This window comes from Kogia breviceps, chromosome 16, assembly GCF_026419965.1.
Source record: "Kogia breviceps isolate mKogBre1 chromosome 16, mKogBre1 haplotype 1, whole genome shotgun sequence".
Classification (NCBI taxonomy): domain Eukaryota; kingdom Metazoa; phylum Chordata; class Mammalia; order Artiodactyla; family Physeteridae; genus Kogia; species Kogia breviceps.
In genome coordinates, this window is record NC_081325.1 from 13,428,532 (window position 1) to 13,443,906 (window position 15,375).

General features: G+C 39.0%; 1 protein-coding gene across 1 annotated transcript in view; it reads right to left on the reverse strand.

Moving 5' to 3' along the window:
- Positions 1-15,375, reverse strand: part of SPART (spartin) — a 378,687-nt gene that overhangs the window by 64,711 nt on the left and 298,601 nt on the right. The window lies entirely within an intron of this gene.

A 15,375-nucleotide genomic window follows, 5' to 3' on the forward strand; every position in this document is an offset into this window, starting at 1 on the left:
GCCAAAAATAAATAAATAAATTAATAAACTCCTACCACCAACATCTTCTTTAAAAAAAAAAAAAAGAAGCAGTTTGCATATTTTCCTATTGACCTTTTTTCTCTCATTTTAAGGTTACTTATTGTTATTTATTGATGCCACTTTTGAGTTTATTATTCCCTGCACTGGCATCCCTGGATTAAAACAAGCAAAAATGTAAAGGTTAATATCCTCTTTTAAAGTTTTAAACACACACACACACACACACACACACACACACACACACACTACGGGTGATACAAAATGGAAATGAAAGCCCTACCAAAATGTAACTCCAGTGTTTCTCAAACTTTAGCAAGTATTAGAATCATCTACCTAGGTAGGTAAAGCAGAGCCCTAGAATGAATGTTTCTAAGAAGTTCCAGGTGATACTGATGCTGCTGGTCTGGGACCACACTTTGAGAACCACTGCTATTTAGCACAATTCCCTTGGAGACACAGCCCCAGTGTTTGTTCTCTTCAAATCTCTTAAAGTCTTGATGTATCTCAGGCAATCGTTTCTCCCCTCTATTTGTCAACTTTCAGTGAGTCCTGACGATGATGGTGGTTTTTTTTTTTTTTCATGTCAAGCACTTTCCATCTATTCCTAATCGATTGTGGGCTGTTATCTCTGTTCCCTTGAGTATTTCCTTGAAAGGATTTTAAGTCACTGTAAAGCTTGCATTTTAATATTTAGCATGAAACTTTCCATTTTTTTTTTTTTTTTTTGCAGCAGATTAAGAAATACCACTAGCAACAAACATATCCGGTTTTAATCCCTCAGCCATCGTGGTCCAAAACTTTTAACTCCTGTGCTTCCCAGAACAGGAAATAAATGGAAGGATGAGAGGACACTCAAACCAGGGTAGTGAGGCAGAGTGTTTGTAGTGCATTTAGCTCATGTTCCTAGAGGTACAGTGTCTCTTGTACCAAGTTTCCATCTTTGCTTTAAGCAGGATAGGAGCCCAAGATTGTAGAAGGAAGGATTCTGTTTAAAAAATTTATTTTGTGGTATTTGGGTAGATAGTCCTTACTAACATAGAAGCAGTTTTATACCTACAAGACTAACTAAAGGAAATGCTCTTCAATTAATCCTTCTTTGTAATGAATGTTCTCAGTCTCTGTCTTCTAAGAGGGATCTAGAGAATAAATTACCCTGGGAAGTTTGTGGTATAGCACAGAAGGAGGAAGAAAGGGTGCTTATTTGCATGAAATAAAACCCATATTTTTTTAAAAAAGTACTTAGATGACTTAATTTCTTAAAAAGCTGATACCGGGGCTTCCCTGGTGGCGCAGTGGTTGAGAGTCTGCCTGCCGATGCAGGGGATGCGAGTTCGTGCCCCGGTCCGGGAAGATCCCACATGCCGCGGAGCGGCTGGGCCCGTGAGCCATGGCCGCTGAGCCTGCACGTCCGGAGCCTGTGCTCTGCAACGGGAGAGGCCACAACAGTGAGAGGCCCGCGTACCACCAAAAAAAAAAAAAAAAAAAAAAAAAAGCTGATATTATATGCTAGAGATATGGGTACATATCTTATTCTCTTTTCATCTGCCAATATAAGGAATCAAGGCTGACGTCTTGTTAGAGTGCAAGCATTTCAACAAAATGAAACAAGACAATTCTAGGGGCTTATTTAGCAGCCCTCTTTCAAGATGATAAAGCAAGATCCACTCCTCTGTTATATGCCCCTTTCCCCACTTCCCTTCCTGCCCATGAGAGGGTCTTGGCACGTGGCAGGAAGAGGAGTGACTCAGGAGGAGGCCAAAGGAAACAGAGAGAGAAGAGGGCTGCTGGTGCTGATTGCATGCGCTGGGACAATTTCACCCTAGTTCTAAAAAGAGCCAAGCTTTATTTGCAAACAAGCTTGCTGAAGCTAGCCACTCATCCCAGGCTTTCCAAGTTCAGGCCACCCAGTGGGTCTCCCAGGCACTAAAACATTTCTCTCCCATTCATGGTTGTCTATGACATATTTAAAAACCTGCATGTATGTTCGCAGTATATGGTAGTGGTGGTGGTTGGTGGTGGTGTGTCCGGGTAAGGGTGACTATGCTTCAGGATTCACGATCTTCTGTTGCCCTCTATCTTAGGCTTCCAAAATTCTTTTCCTCTAATGCTTCTGAATTAGAACTTTCTGTCAAATTTAATCTATTCAACAGAACCGCAAGCCTCCCTTTAAAATGACTTAAATATGTCAAATAATTTTTTTAAAGCCACTCACTTCATGACATCCTTGACATTTCACATTTCCAGAAACATTTATTGTATCTTACTAAAGAGATTCCAGTGTCACACAAAACTTATTCAACACATTGCCTTGGCTCTAGTGGCTGTGTTGTGAATTATTGCTGTGGTCAGAAGGTATAGAATGTCTCCATGACTTTTATCAGTATAGATTGACCAAAACATTAATTTTTCTATATTTCTTATATTTTATTTTATTCTTTAATTAGAATGAGGTACTAGAGTGGCCACTCCTTTTGTAAGTGTGAATATCCTCATTTCTATTGCCATTTATAATGCAAAGATAGATGTTTCCTATTTATTTACTCCGGACAGGGGCATTAGTTATTTATAGAGCTGATAATGTTACATGACTCTTGTGAACTGATCTGTATCAGGGTTTTGCTGTTGTTCTAAATTTTGCTTTCCATTTAATTGCAACCTTGAGCTAATACAGATGTCGCTTGTTTTTAGCTTTTCATTAGGTATTCAGGTCAAGAAGATAACAGATCTCCTGTTTGTTTGAACCCTGTGTGAAAGCAGAACTCCTCTGAGGAGTTTCTAAGAATTGTATCTCTTCAAGGCTGAAGCTGCTGTTCTCATCAGTTTGATTTGATTTTTTGATCTAGATTTGATTTTTTCACGATTTGTGATGTAGTTGTGTACACATACTGAGGAGTTGCTGAGACAGTGAACATAAAGGACTGGCCTCTACGATACGACTACCAGAGGGCCAGGAAGGGGGCTGGGGAGAGAACAGGTGTCAAGGGCTTGTTTTGCCTTTGCTGCTCGAGAAAAACTATAGCCTTCTCTTGTTGCCTCCCTTCTCCCCAAAGATTCTGTGAGTCTCATCACCGGAACGCCCTGACACATGCTCAGGTTTGCAGAGACTGATGCTTGATGACCAATGTACCTCAAACAGCTTTAGGCCCTGGCACATAAGAAGACTGATTCTTTTGAAAGGGAGTCAAACCAATGTAAACCAGAGCAGTCTTTCTAAACAGAAAAATGTTATTAGTCATGAAAGTGATTTTACCCCTTCATCCTGTAATCTCAAGCCTACAAATAAATACTAATGATAATGATGAGGAGGAGGAGGATGACTTAATTCCTATATATATATAGGGATCCACATTGCTTATTTTCAGAACAAAGACACATTCCAGAGGCACAATGTAGCAGCAAGGAAATTTTTTTGTTCTTTAACATCTTTATTGGAGTATAACTGCTTTACAATGGTGTGTTAGTTTCTGCTTTATAACAAAGTGAATCAACAGCAAGGAAATTTTAAAAAGTGATTACATTCTTTGCTTTTATTCATTGAAGAACATTAGATGGATATGATTTATAACACGGGATAGCACCGTTTAAAAGCCCCTTCTGGGACTTCCCTGGTGGTGCAGTGGTTAAGAATCCACCTGCCAATGCAGGGTACACGGGTTCGAGTCCTGGTCCGGGAAGATCCCACATGCCACGGAGAAACTAAGCCCGTGCGCCACAACTACCTAGCTCACGTGCCACAACTACTGAAGCCCACTGCCTAGAGCCCGTGCTCCGCAACAAGAGAAGCCACTGTAATGAGAAGCCCGGGCACGGCAAAGAAGAGCAGCCTCCGCTAGCTGCAACTAGTGAAAGCCCACATGCAGCAACAAAGACCCAACGCAGCCAAAAATAAATAAATTAAAAAAAAAAAAAGCCCCTTCCTCCACCGTCCAATTTTCCTGTGCTCCAGGATCTCTCCTATGTCAGTGCTCTAAAACTGTCCCTCCAGCTCCGCCTTACATTGAACTTTTTTTCTTCTTTCCTGCTCTTGTTGTGGGAGGTACCTTGGCTTCTATTCCAGCAATCCCCCCAAAAAGAGTAAAAAAAAAGGTCTTCTTTAAGGAGAAGAGAGAAGGGGACGCCTGGGCAGGCATTGTTTTTACTGGATTCCTGGATTTGGTTTTGGAAGTTGAGGACCAGGAAAGGCATCCTACTTAATAATTTTGATAGTTAATAATTTTTGCTGCAGCACAATAGCCACTTTTGATTATGCTATTACCACAATGCAACCACGTGTCAGATGCTGTATTTGGGTTTTATCATTTGTTTTACTAGCCCCGTTACAAAGAAGAGACGTCTGAGCTTTTGAAAGGATAATTAATATTCCCAGAGCACATTGCCTAAATGCAGGTGAGTCAAGATCTGAATTCAAACATTTCTTCCTCCAAATTTTGTGCATCTGCCTCTAGTCACTATGCCTGTTATCTTAAAGAATTAATTCAAACGGAAACAAATCATTCATGTATGTCATTTAGATTAAATGCTGGTCAAGGTGTCAAGGCACAAAACTATGATTAAATAAACCATTATCCAGCAACTTAACAGACCTATGTAGCCTTTGAAACTTACAAAATAATTATTGATAAAAAAATTAAATGATGTTTATAATACATACAATTATAACCATTTAAAACTAAGCATGCACAGAATTAAAATTCATAAAAGTCATAAAGATGCAAACTATGTCTATTAAGGGGAAGGGAAAAGGGTTACATTTTTCTTTAAGACGATTTAAACTTTATATGACTTTTGTTTGTCGTTTGATGAAAGAGTGTCATTCCTGGGATTGTACTGATTCTGCTGACTACAAGCTTTGCAAATTCCAATTCAAGCTGGCAAAGCAAAACTCCCATTATTTTGGTGGATTTAGACAATTCCTGTTTCTAACAAAACGTACTTGAAGGTAGCAAAGCCGAACAAAAACAAACAAAAAAAGCCAACAAAAAAACAAGACCCCAAATCCCTGCTCTTCTGCCCCGCAGGGGGCACTGTGGGCTTGTTTACATCCAAGACTCCTAGCGCCAGCCCCAAGCAAAGTGGTCAGTTAGTGAAGTCTGACCTCAGCCTGCCTTGAGGCCCTTTCCTCTGATGTCACACTCTAGCTTTCCCTGGTCCACCTGGCCACTCGGATAGTCATCCTAGTATGAAAGACTGATATCACTTCAAGTGCGACTTCTCTTCGGGTATTTGTGTCAAACCTCAAAGCCTCACTCTCCAAGGGAAATGGAGACCCCAAGCTAAACTGAATGGAGGCATTGTTAGGAAGGCAGGAAAGATACACTTAAAGCCAGGTTCACTCCGCTGCCCCAAATCACCTTTTTTCTTTCTTTTTTTTCTTTTTTCTTTTTTTTAAGCGGTACGCGGGCCTCTCACTGCTGCGGCCTCTCCCACTGTGGAGCACAGGCTCCGGATGCGCAGGCTCAGCGGCCATGGCTCTGGGCCCAGCCGCTTCGTGGCACATGGGATCCTCCCGGACCGGGGCACGAACCCGTGTCCCCTGCGTCGGCAGGCAGACTCTCAACCACTGCGCCACCAGGGAAGTCCCCCAAATCACCTTTTTTGCTGGTGGTAAGACCGCCTTCCTGAGGGCTGTATCTTCAGAGGAAAATGTTCTCTTTTTTATTTTTCTTTTTAATAGCAATTCTGCTCTTTATAACTTTCATGAAAGTGTGATGTTTGAAAAGGAGATTTATCAGAGTATATAAAATAGCTTTCTGTGCTCATATGTCAATTCATGCATTTTCTCTAAAGAAGTACCTCTTTTTTTTTTCTGAAGGTGCATGTGCATTCTCTTACTAGACAACTGGTATGAAAGTTCAAGATTCAACAGCTCTACCATTCTCTTGAGCAGATCTACTTTAAATTCATGTTCTTTTTTCTTTCATAATTCATCATAGGATGCCTCACTTTGCTCCAAATGTCAGGCTTTGTTCAGACTCTGATCTTCTAGCAGGCAAGGCATTCTGTGTTCCAGGTGAGAACTGGTGGTTGATGGTGTGTGACTCAAGAAGGTATCTCATAAGCAGAAACATTTCATCTGCTGCTACTCTCACTGCACCTACTGCACTTTTATGCCCGCTGTATTCAAGAAGGTGCCTAATATCAAAGGGCCAACAATTCCATTCTTCCACCCCATTGCTTGTAGCTTCTACTTTATTTCAAGTATTTGACTATGCACAGAGCCCTGTGGCATGGTTCCAGGTCCACGCTGTACACCAAATAACAGCTCAGAGATATTTTTCTTGATGAAGAACGCTGGTCTATAGTCCAGAACACTGGACTACACATACGGAATTTAAATTGGGGAAACTTTAACTCTGTATGAATCTGGAAGATAATACAAAATCATATTTTACTGTCCTTACTCTCAGCATGACATTGTTCAAGGAACAAACTAAAATGAGTTACTCTTCTATACGAAGAAGCTTGACTAAGAACGACTATTTGACTTCCTGTGTTTCTGGTGCAGCACAAACTCTCAGTTCCAGACAGGCTGCTGTGGTCTAGAAAGAACTTTTCACTGGGCTTCAGGAGAAACAGAATAGAGCTCCCCTCTGGAACTCATTAGCTATACCAGGATCTTGAGCGATTCTCTTAATCATTCCGAATCTTATATGCAACGTTGTGCTACCGATAGTTATGAAAAAGGTGTCTTCCGTAGTGGCTGCACAACTTTATATTCCCGCCAAGCCTTCGCTTTCTCCACATCCTCGCCAACACTTGTCCTTTCGTATCTTTTTGGTACTAGCTACCCTAACACATGTGAGGTTATATCTTTCTGTGGTTTTGATTTGTATTCACCCGAAGATTAGTGATGTCGAACACCTTTTCATCTACCTACTGCCCACTTACGAGTCTTCTTTGGAAGAGTGCCTTTTCAGATCTTCTGCCCATTTTTTAATCACATTTGTTTTGCTATTGAGTTGTATGAGGGTTTTTTTTTAACATATTTTGGATAGTAACCCTTTCTCAGAAATATGATCTGCATATATTTTCTCCCATTTTGCGGGTTGCCTTTTGATTTTGTTGATGGCTTCCTTTGCTGTGCCAAAGCTTTTTAGTTTGATGTAATCCCAATGGTTTATTTTTGTTTTTGTTGCCTTTGTTTTGGGCGTCAAATCATTGTGAATGATCTTAACACCACTGAATTTTTATACACTTAAAATAGTTTGAATGGTAAATTTTATGTTATGCCTGTTTTACCACAATGAAAAAAATCACAAACCAAGATTAACCTTGAGTGTGTCTTTCTATAGATCAGCTTGCCATTTCCACACCTAAAATGTCCTTTCTGATATTTGTTGTCAATTTCTTTGCCTCTGTTTTGAACTCTGCTTACCCATCTGACCATGCATGAGCCAGAATCATGCTTGAGCCGATGATAGCCTGACCATCAGGCTCCCTCCCTTTTAATCTGGCTTCATCTAAGTGCCTGAAATGGTACCTTGCCGAATACTTTCACCCTCCATTATATCATGCTCTATTCTCTCCCTCTGGCTTAGCTCTCCTTCCTATAGGGGCTCAACTTTGCTGCCCTGTTTGTTCACCGTCAACAGTGAGGGCTGACAGAACAGATGCGAGTGCAACACACATCCTCTGCCTCATTACTATCCCTAGATCCCAGCACACATTTGTTACATCTCTGAAGTCTGGCTGGGGCGGTTCTTGAAATAGCATTCTCTGTTTTTCAATAGATTGAGACTTTTATAGAAATATTGATACTTAAAATTTAGAAGGAAGTTATATATTTACCATATCCTTCATCTATACCGAATGCTAATTAAAAATCTCAACTCATTTATGATAAAGAACACTACATGACATATGCTGGTTGGAAATAACTATACCCCCATTCTGGTGACACATCTCTGCTGCAAGGAAACTGCTGGATCTAGATACTCTCCTCTTTCCCCTCCTAGACCATTAAGTCTGCAATGCAGTCTGAAAAATAACTGGTTATTATGAAACATACCAAGCCATAATGTGACTCTTCATTACTAAAGAACAACAAATTATTGTACGCTCAGCTGGAGAAGGCATTGCTTTGAGAGGAAAATCTTTTGATAATGAAAGTGTTCGTGACTTGATAATATATCCTGACATCTCAAAAATGTTTTTAGAGTGATTGTGATTCCACAACGAGTAAATAAGCTTGGTGCCATTTGGACATGTCATTAGTTATTAGAAAACTATTCAAGGAAGCAACCCCTTTTGTATTCATGCACCCATGCACTCATGCATGCATTCCACAAACACTACTGAGTGTCTGCCACCGGTCAAGCACTGTTCTAGGACCTATGGGTATAGTGACAAACATGTATGAGGTTCTCTTCCTTTCCTTTCTATTCTTGAAGTTTATATTTGATTTTCATTTGAGTTCTTTTTTACCCCAGACTCTCCAGAAACTTTAATTTTCTGGAAGTTGTTTGAGGATGGCCACCAAGACCAGACACAATGGAACCTCCTCCACCCTCAGTCCAAACAGCCCTATTTCTCTTTCTTAGGAGGTTTCTCTGACTCCTGAGACAAGCTTCCCACATCCATCCTGAACAATGTCCATAGGTAAAGTCTTGTGAAAAAAAATCACCTTCTTTAAAAAAAAAAAAAAAATCATCTTCTTTAAACTGTAACACAGTGTCTGCCCCCTAAAATGGAATTGGCTCCTCTTTTCACTTTCTGAAACTCTATCAGGAAACCTAAGTAATCACTAGAATTCTTAAATTTGAATATATTCAAATTTAATATTTAATTTAATATTTTTAACTGGCTTATGTGACTCATAAAGCATTAGAGATATTAGCTTTACAATCTTCCTTGCAGAAAAAAATTCAATTTTCTTCTGGTCTCAGCTGTATAAATTGGAAATTGGCTGAAGGGATTTTAGCAAAAGGCAAATCTATCATTATCACATTAGGATGTATTAGAGGCAAAAACGGGACCATTAGTAAGAAACTACAACATAGACTACATTTTGGTTGTTTATACTTTCGGTGAAACTGTGTAAAACAAGATAATCCCTCCTGGAAATAAGATTTTAGAGAAGCAGGATAATTTCAGGATCTATCGAGTCCATCCCACTTGAGGTTTTTTAAAAAATAATTTTTATGAAATTCTAATCATCATTAATACAGGAATGCTAATTTGTCAAGGAGTAATTAAAAATGTGTCCAAGCTCAAAGAGATTGCCTATTTGGCAACTGAAAAAGGAGAAATTTCCCTTTGTGGCTATGAATTTGGAAAGAAAATTTCTAAACCATTTAGTTTGCAAAGACGTCTTGCATTCTCTTCAGGAAAAGACTGGGACTTGATATAAGATCTACCTGATGATGTAAAAACTTTGAGATTTTTCAGCAAGACGATAATAGTACAAGCTCCATAAAGCACTGAGTAGCAGGCATATCAATCCTACCCTGGCACTGAAAACTCCAGACAGGAAGATTTCCTAAGTATATTAGTTATCTTGTTGCTACTATAACAAATTACCACAAACTGTGTGGCTTGAAATAGCACACATGTATCCTCTCACAGTTCTGGAGCTCAAAAGCCCCAAATGAGGCTTACAGGGCTAAAATCAAGGTGTCCACAGGGCTGGTTCCTCTGGTTCCTCCAGGGGAAAATCCATTCCTTGCCTCTCCATCTTTTAGAGGCTCCCCACATTCCTTGGTTCCTAACCATTTCCTCCCAGTCACTCCAGTCTTTTACAACCCTCATCATCTTCTGGTCTCTCTTGTAAGGGTCCCTGTGATTCCATTAGGCCCACCCAGATAATCCAGGATAATCTCTCCATCTCAAGATCTTTACCTTAATCACATCCGTGAAGCCCCTTTTACCATGTAAGGTCCCTTCGACTATTCACAGGTTCCAGGGATTAGGGTGTGGACATCTTTGGTGCATCACAATTCGGCCTACCACAACCTCAGGTCAGTTGTTTAAGTTCTGCAAACCTCTGAAGTGGAGAAAAAAATGAAATAAAGAAGATATTGGGTTGGCCAAAAAGTTCGTTCAGGGTTTGCCATAATGTGAGATGTGTTGGCCAACCCAATATTTTGTAAACTCTAGAAGGATGATACCCATGTGGGTTAATGCCATTTCTGCTCTGTAGATCTCTGAAAATCTCACCCCAATCAGAAGAGCTGCATTACTCTTTAGTTTTTTCAACTTTACTGAGGTATAATTGACAATAAATTATATATATTTAAAATGTACAACATGATTATTTGACATACATATACTTTGTGAAATGATTACCACAATCAGGTTAATTTACACATCTATTTCCTCATGTAGCTACATTTTTTCCTTTCTTTCTTTCTTTTTTCTTTTTGGTGAGAATGCTTAAGGTATATTCTCTTAGCAAAGTTCAAAACACAGTATCATTAATTATTGTCACCATGCTGTACATTCAATCCCCAGAGCTTATTCATTTTGTAACTGAAGGCTCGTACCTTTGACCAGCATTTCCCCATCTCCCCAACTCCTCAGCAACTAGTAACCACCATCCTACTGTCTGTTTCTGTGAGTTTGCTTTTTTTTTTTTTTTTTTTAAGATTCCACATATAAGTGAGGTCATACAGTATTTGTCTTTCTCTGCCTGGCTAGTTTCACTTAGCCTAATGCCCTCTAGATTCATTCATGTCGTTGCAAATGGCAGGCATTGCTTGTACAGCAACTCCTTCTCAGCTGGAGAGTCTCCTGACACTTATCAGTTATAACCAAGGAAGTGAGCTGGGGTGGGTGTGGGCCTGTGCTTGATCTTAAAAAGATAAGCTAGCATCTCTCTGCCCAGAATGACAGGACAAGCTGCACAGAGAAGGAGGCTTGCAGTTGAATGGAATTGCACACCACTTGCTCTTATATCATCTTCTGCTTGTCTACAACTAAGCCCTGTCCTATGGGGGAGTCAAGGTATCAGGGGTAAGAAATCACTAAGATTATAAGATGTGGTTGGAGCAGGAAAAATATCCTTTCACTTCTACGTAAACCACAACATGTTTAGATATCCCAGAAGAAATTTTGTTCTCACCTTTGTAATATGCCAACTGTTCTAAAATCAGTAGCACTTGACCCAGTTTGGAAATATGAGGGTGGATGTAACAGAATGGGACAAAAGGACATGTAGGTAGGGGAGTGAGTATTGAAAATGGTATGTGGGCTGAAGAAGGAATTAAAGGACAACGAGGTATCGATCAACTATGCAGCTGCTATTTGCTAATTAATACTATAGCTGTGAAATAAGAAAAGAAGTAAAAAATATGATATCAGTGATTATTTCAGGATGAAATTATTACTAGAATAATTACTAGTATGATAATTATTTGTTTGAAGCATTAGTTTTTATGAAAAATCATGCTCATTAACAACTTTTAAAAGTGACATGATTCCAAGTACAGTCCGAAGCTGATCATTGATACAATAAATATCTTGTAACATAACTAAAAAGAAATCTATAGAGATGTAATTACACATAAAGGTTGCAACTTCTTTTGAGAGATTGGTATTTGAAATGCTTCCAATTATTTTAAAATCTGTTTTTTGTTACCTGACAAATTTGAGGAAATTTAAAAGTGATATTAAAATGTTTAAAGTTAATGGAAATTCTAAAACTGCCTGATAAACATTTTATTAAAATCTGTGGAATGCTAATGTATTTTAGCATTCTATGGTGTTAAAGCCCTCAGATCCAAAGCCCACAGATCCAAAACATGTATCTGTAAAAATCTCCCAGTGTGTTGTAAAATGTCACCAAAGGTTCCTTGGGTAGAAGGCACCTAGCTGTTCAACCAATCAAAATTTGAGCACAGTCCTTTAGGAACACAAATTCAGAGATCTACCTCTTCATGCTTTTCTTTATGCTGCAGAGTTGGACATAGGATCTCCGAGGAGGATGGATGTTCCTTAGGACATCAGATAACCATACCTATTACTGCAATAGAAATATTGCCAAGGAGAAATACTGCCGGCAGGTGAGAATTATCTTGGATGAATCCACAGTCCTCATCTTTGTTAGGCTGAGAAAAATGAATATAACCAGTGGGTTTGAAGTTGATGGAATTCTAGGGGGTTATTTATTCAAGCCCAAAGGGAGACTCATAAACCTAAAAATTAAGGTATTAATTTACAATGGGAGCAATAACTGGCAGGATAATTTGGTACCTGCTATTTGTTAAGGGCACTCTGTCCTGAAATCCACTCAGAGGAGTAAATACGAGGCTGAACGCAGAGGTGGAATAAAGGGAATGAGGGGTTGACCAACAATGAATGAATGCTCTTTGCAACGCTGGAGACACATTTATCCAGATACTGGCTCCTTTTCATGGATCTGCTGTTATCTTAGGTAGCTAAAGGGCTGTCTCGTCTCCACAGTACATGTACATTACATCCCTAGTAAGCTCATTTGGCTGATGATATATGTTTAAAATATTTTGAGGCTGGCTGATCTCTTTAGCATTTTGTTAGTTCTCTACATTTTTCATGTTGGATGGCCATATTTTCTGATATTATCCCTAAGTTTTTAGATGTTTTCTTGTACTGCTCTACAGACTGGCATTCAATCGTATCTTTGTCTTCAATTGGAAATACCATCTTATGATTAACCTGCCACATAGATGGCACAAGATATATCTAAAAGGCAAATCTAACCATGTAACTGCCCAGCTTAAAAACACTTCAGTAATTTCCTCCTGTCCATGTACTAAAGCCTAAACTTCTTAGCATGCCTGACCAAGTGCTTCCTGAGCTGACCCGTGCATTTCTCTCAAGCCCTGTCTTTAGCAGTGGCCCTAGCCCCACTTTTTTCATGCTAAGGCCATGTGAAACTTTTTTGCGGTTCCTCTAAAATGTTATATGATTTCAAACGGATCCTCTCTGCACACACATGCATCCTCCCCCCTGGCACACCCTTGATTCCCCTGCTGGCTTGGAAATACTTTTTCTATGAAGTCTTCTCCAGTCTCCTTGGGTTTCAGAATCACTCACTCCCTCCTTTGTTCTCCTAAGTGTCTAGAATATTTCAATCACAGAATCTCTAACACCGTACTTCCTGTATTTATTCATATATCTGTCCAGATAGCAAGCCGTTTTGTATCTCCAGTGTCTGGCACAACGCCTGGCGCAAAGCAAGTAATCAATCTTTGCTGAAAACATGAATAAAAGTCTTAAATTTATGAATTTGCAGCCTACAGTACTGAAAGAGACCAAAAAAAAAAAGGGGGAGAAAGAGGGAGGCCACATGTTAAAATCTTTGAAGGATGAAGCCAAGGACTGTTCACATATAGGATGATTCCCATGACAGGAGGAAGTAATGTGATGGAGGAGAAATTTATGAAGGAGATTAAATGCTTTGATAACCCTGCCAAATTTTATCCCCTAAATTATGATGTTATAATATTTATATAGATTTATCCATATTTGCAAAGCTCTGTTTACTATTCCTTCTTTTATCTCAGTTCTTCCTTATGGAATAATTTTACTTCTTTCTGAAGTAAGGAAAATGTCTTTCTTTTGTTCAGATTCTTGAGTCACATTTTAGCTAGGTAAAGTACTCTACTTTGATGTTATTGTCTCTCAGCATCTTGAGGCTATTATACTTTTCACCCTATTCTGACTTCCACTGTTACTTTAAGAGGTCAGCTGATTGTCAATGTTTCAGAGATAATCTGTTTTTTTCTCCAATTGTACATTTATTTTTACTTATCCTACTTGGGATATAGTGTGCTTTCTGAATCTGATATATATACACATACATATATATGTTAAGATATGTATCATATATATTAAATTTCTTATACATATAAGAAATTATATATGTTAAGAAGTACATATTAAAATAATTTATTGAGATGAAATTCATGTAGCAAAATTAACCATTTGAAAGTGAACAATTTAGTGGCCTAACTCATAGTTTAGAATATTGTCTCTGCCCTATTCTGTTTATTCTCTTTCAGGAACTCCAAGTTATCTTCAATTTTTTTAAAAAAAATTATTTATTTTTGGCTGCATTGGGTCTTTGTTGCTGCGTGCACGGGCTTTCTTTAGTTGTAGTGCGCGGGGGCTACTCTTTGCTGTGGTGCGCGGGCTTCTCATTGCAGTGGCTTCTCTTGTTGCGGAGCATGGGCTCTAGGCACGCAGGCTTCAGTAGTTGTGGCCCACGGGCTTAGTTGCTCCTGGGTATGTGGTATCGTCCCAGACCAGGGCTGAAACCCATGTCCCCTGCAGTGGCAGGACGATTCTTAACCACTGCACCACCAGGGAAGCCCTATCTTCAATTTTTTTATTGTATTATCTATGATTCTGATCTCTCTTTTATTTTCTCTCTTCGTGCTATATCATGTGTAATTTCTTTAGCTCTATCTTTGACTTCAATGTCTCTTCAGCTGTGAATATTCTGCTGCAGATAATATTTTTTCTTGTGATGAGAAATTTTAAGATCTACTTTCTTAGCAACTTTCAAATATGCAATACAGTATTATTAACTATAGTCCCCATGCTGTATATTACACCCCCACGACTTATTTATTTTATAACTGGAAGTTTGTACCTTTTGACCCCCTTTACCCACTTCACTTACCACCCCCCCCATTCTGGCAACCACCAATCTATTCTCTGTATCTGAGTTCATTTTTATTTTTTTTCAAGATTCCACATATAAGTAAGATTATACAATATTTGTCTTTCTCTGCCTAATTTCACTTAGCATAATGCCCTCAAGTTCCATGTTGTTACAAATGGCAAGACTTCCTTCTTTTTTATGGCTGAATACGCTCCATTACACACACACACACACACACACACACATATGTGTGTGTACACATCTTCTTTATCCATTTATCTATCCATGGACACGTAGGTTGCTTTCATCAATGACGATATTTTTAATTTTTGGAAGTTATATTTGGTTCTTTTCCAAACTTCCTGGTCATTTATGATACTCTGCTGTTCTTTACTCATATTTTTGGTACCTTTAGAGGAAGCGCACTGAAACTGACAGCTGGCCTCTGTAAACATTTTATATTACTCATGTGATAATTTCAATATCTAAAATCCTTTGGTATCTTATTCAGCCATGACTTTTTGCTCATGGTGGCTTATTTCCTTTTTTTTTTTTTTTTTTGCCATTTTATGTTGGTGTCACCAGCAAAGCCCATTAACAATTCCTGGGGAATAAAACTAGAATCTGGGTAATAAAATAAAGTCTAACCTTTCTTTCCTTTGTGCTTAGTTTAGTTTCACTTTCTCATAGATGCTGCGCCTTGAACCTGGCACATCAGACCCGAGGTCCTGGTGCCAAAGACTGCGCAGGCACCTCAACTCTGTGGGTAG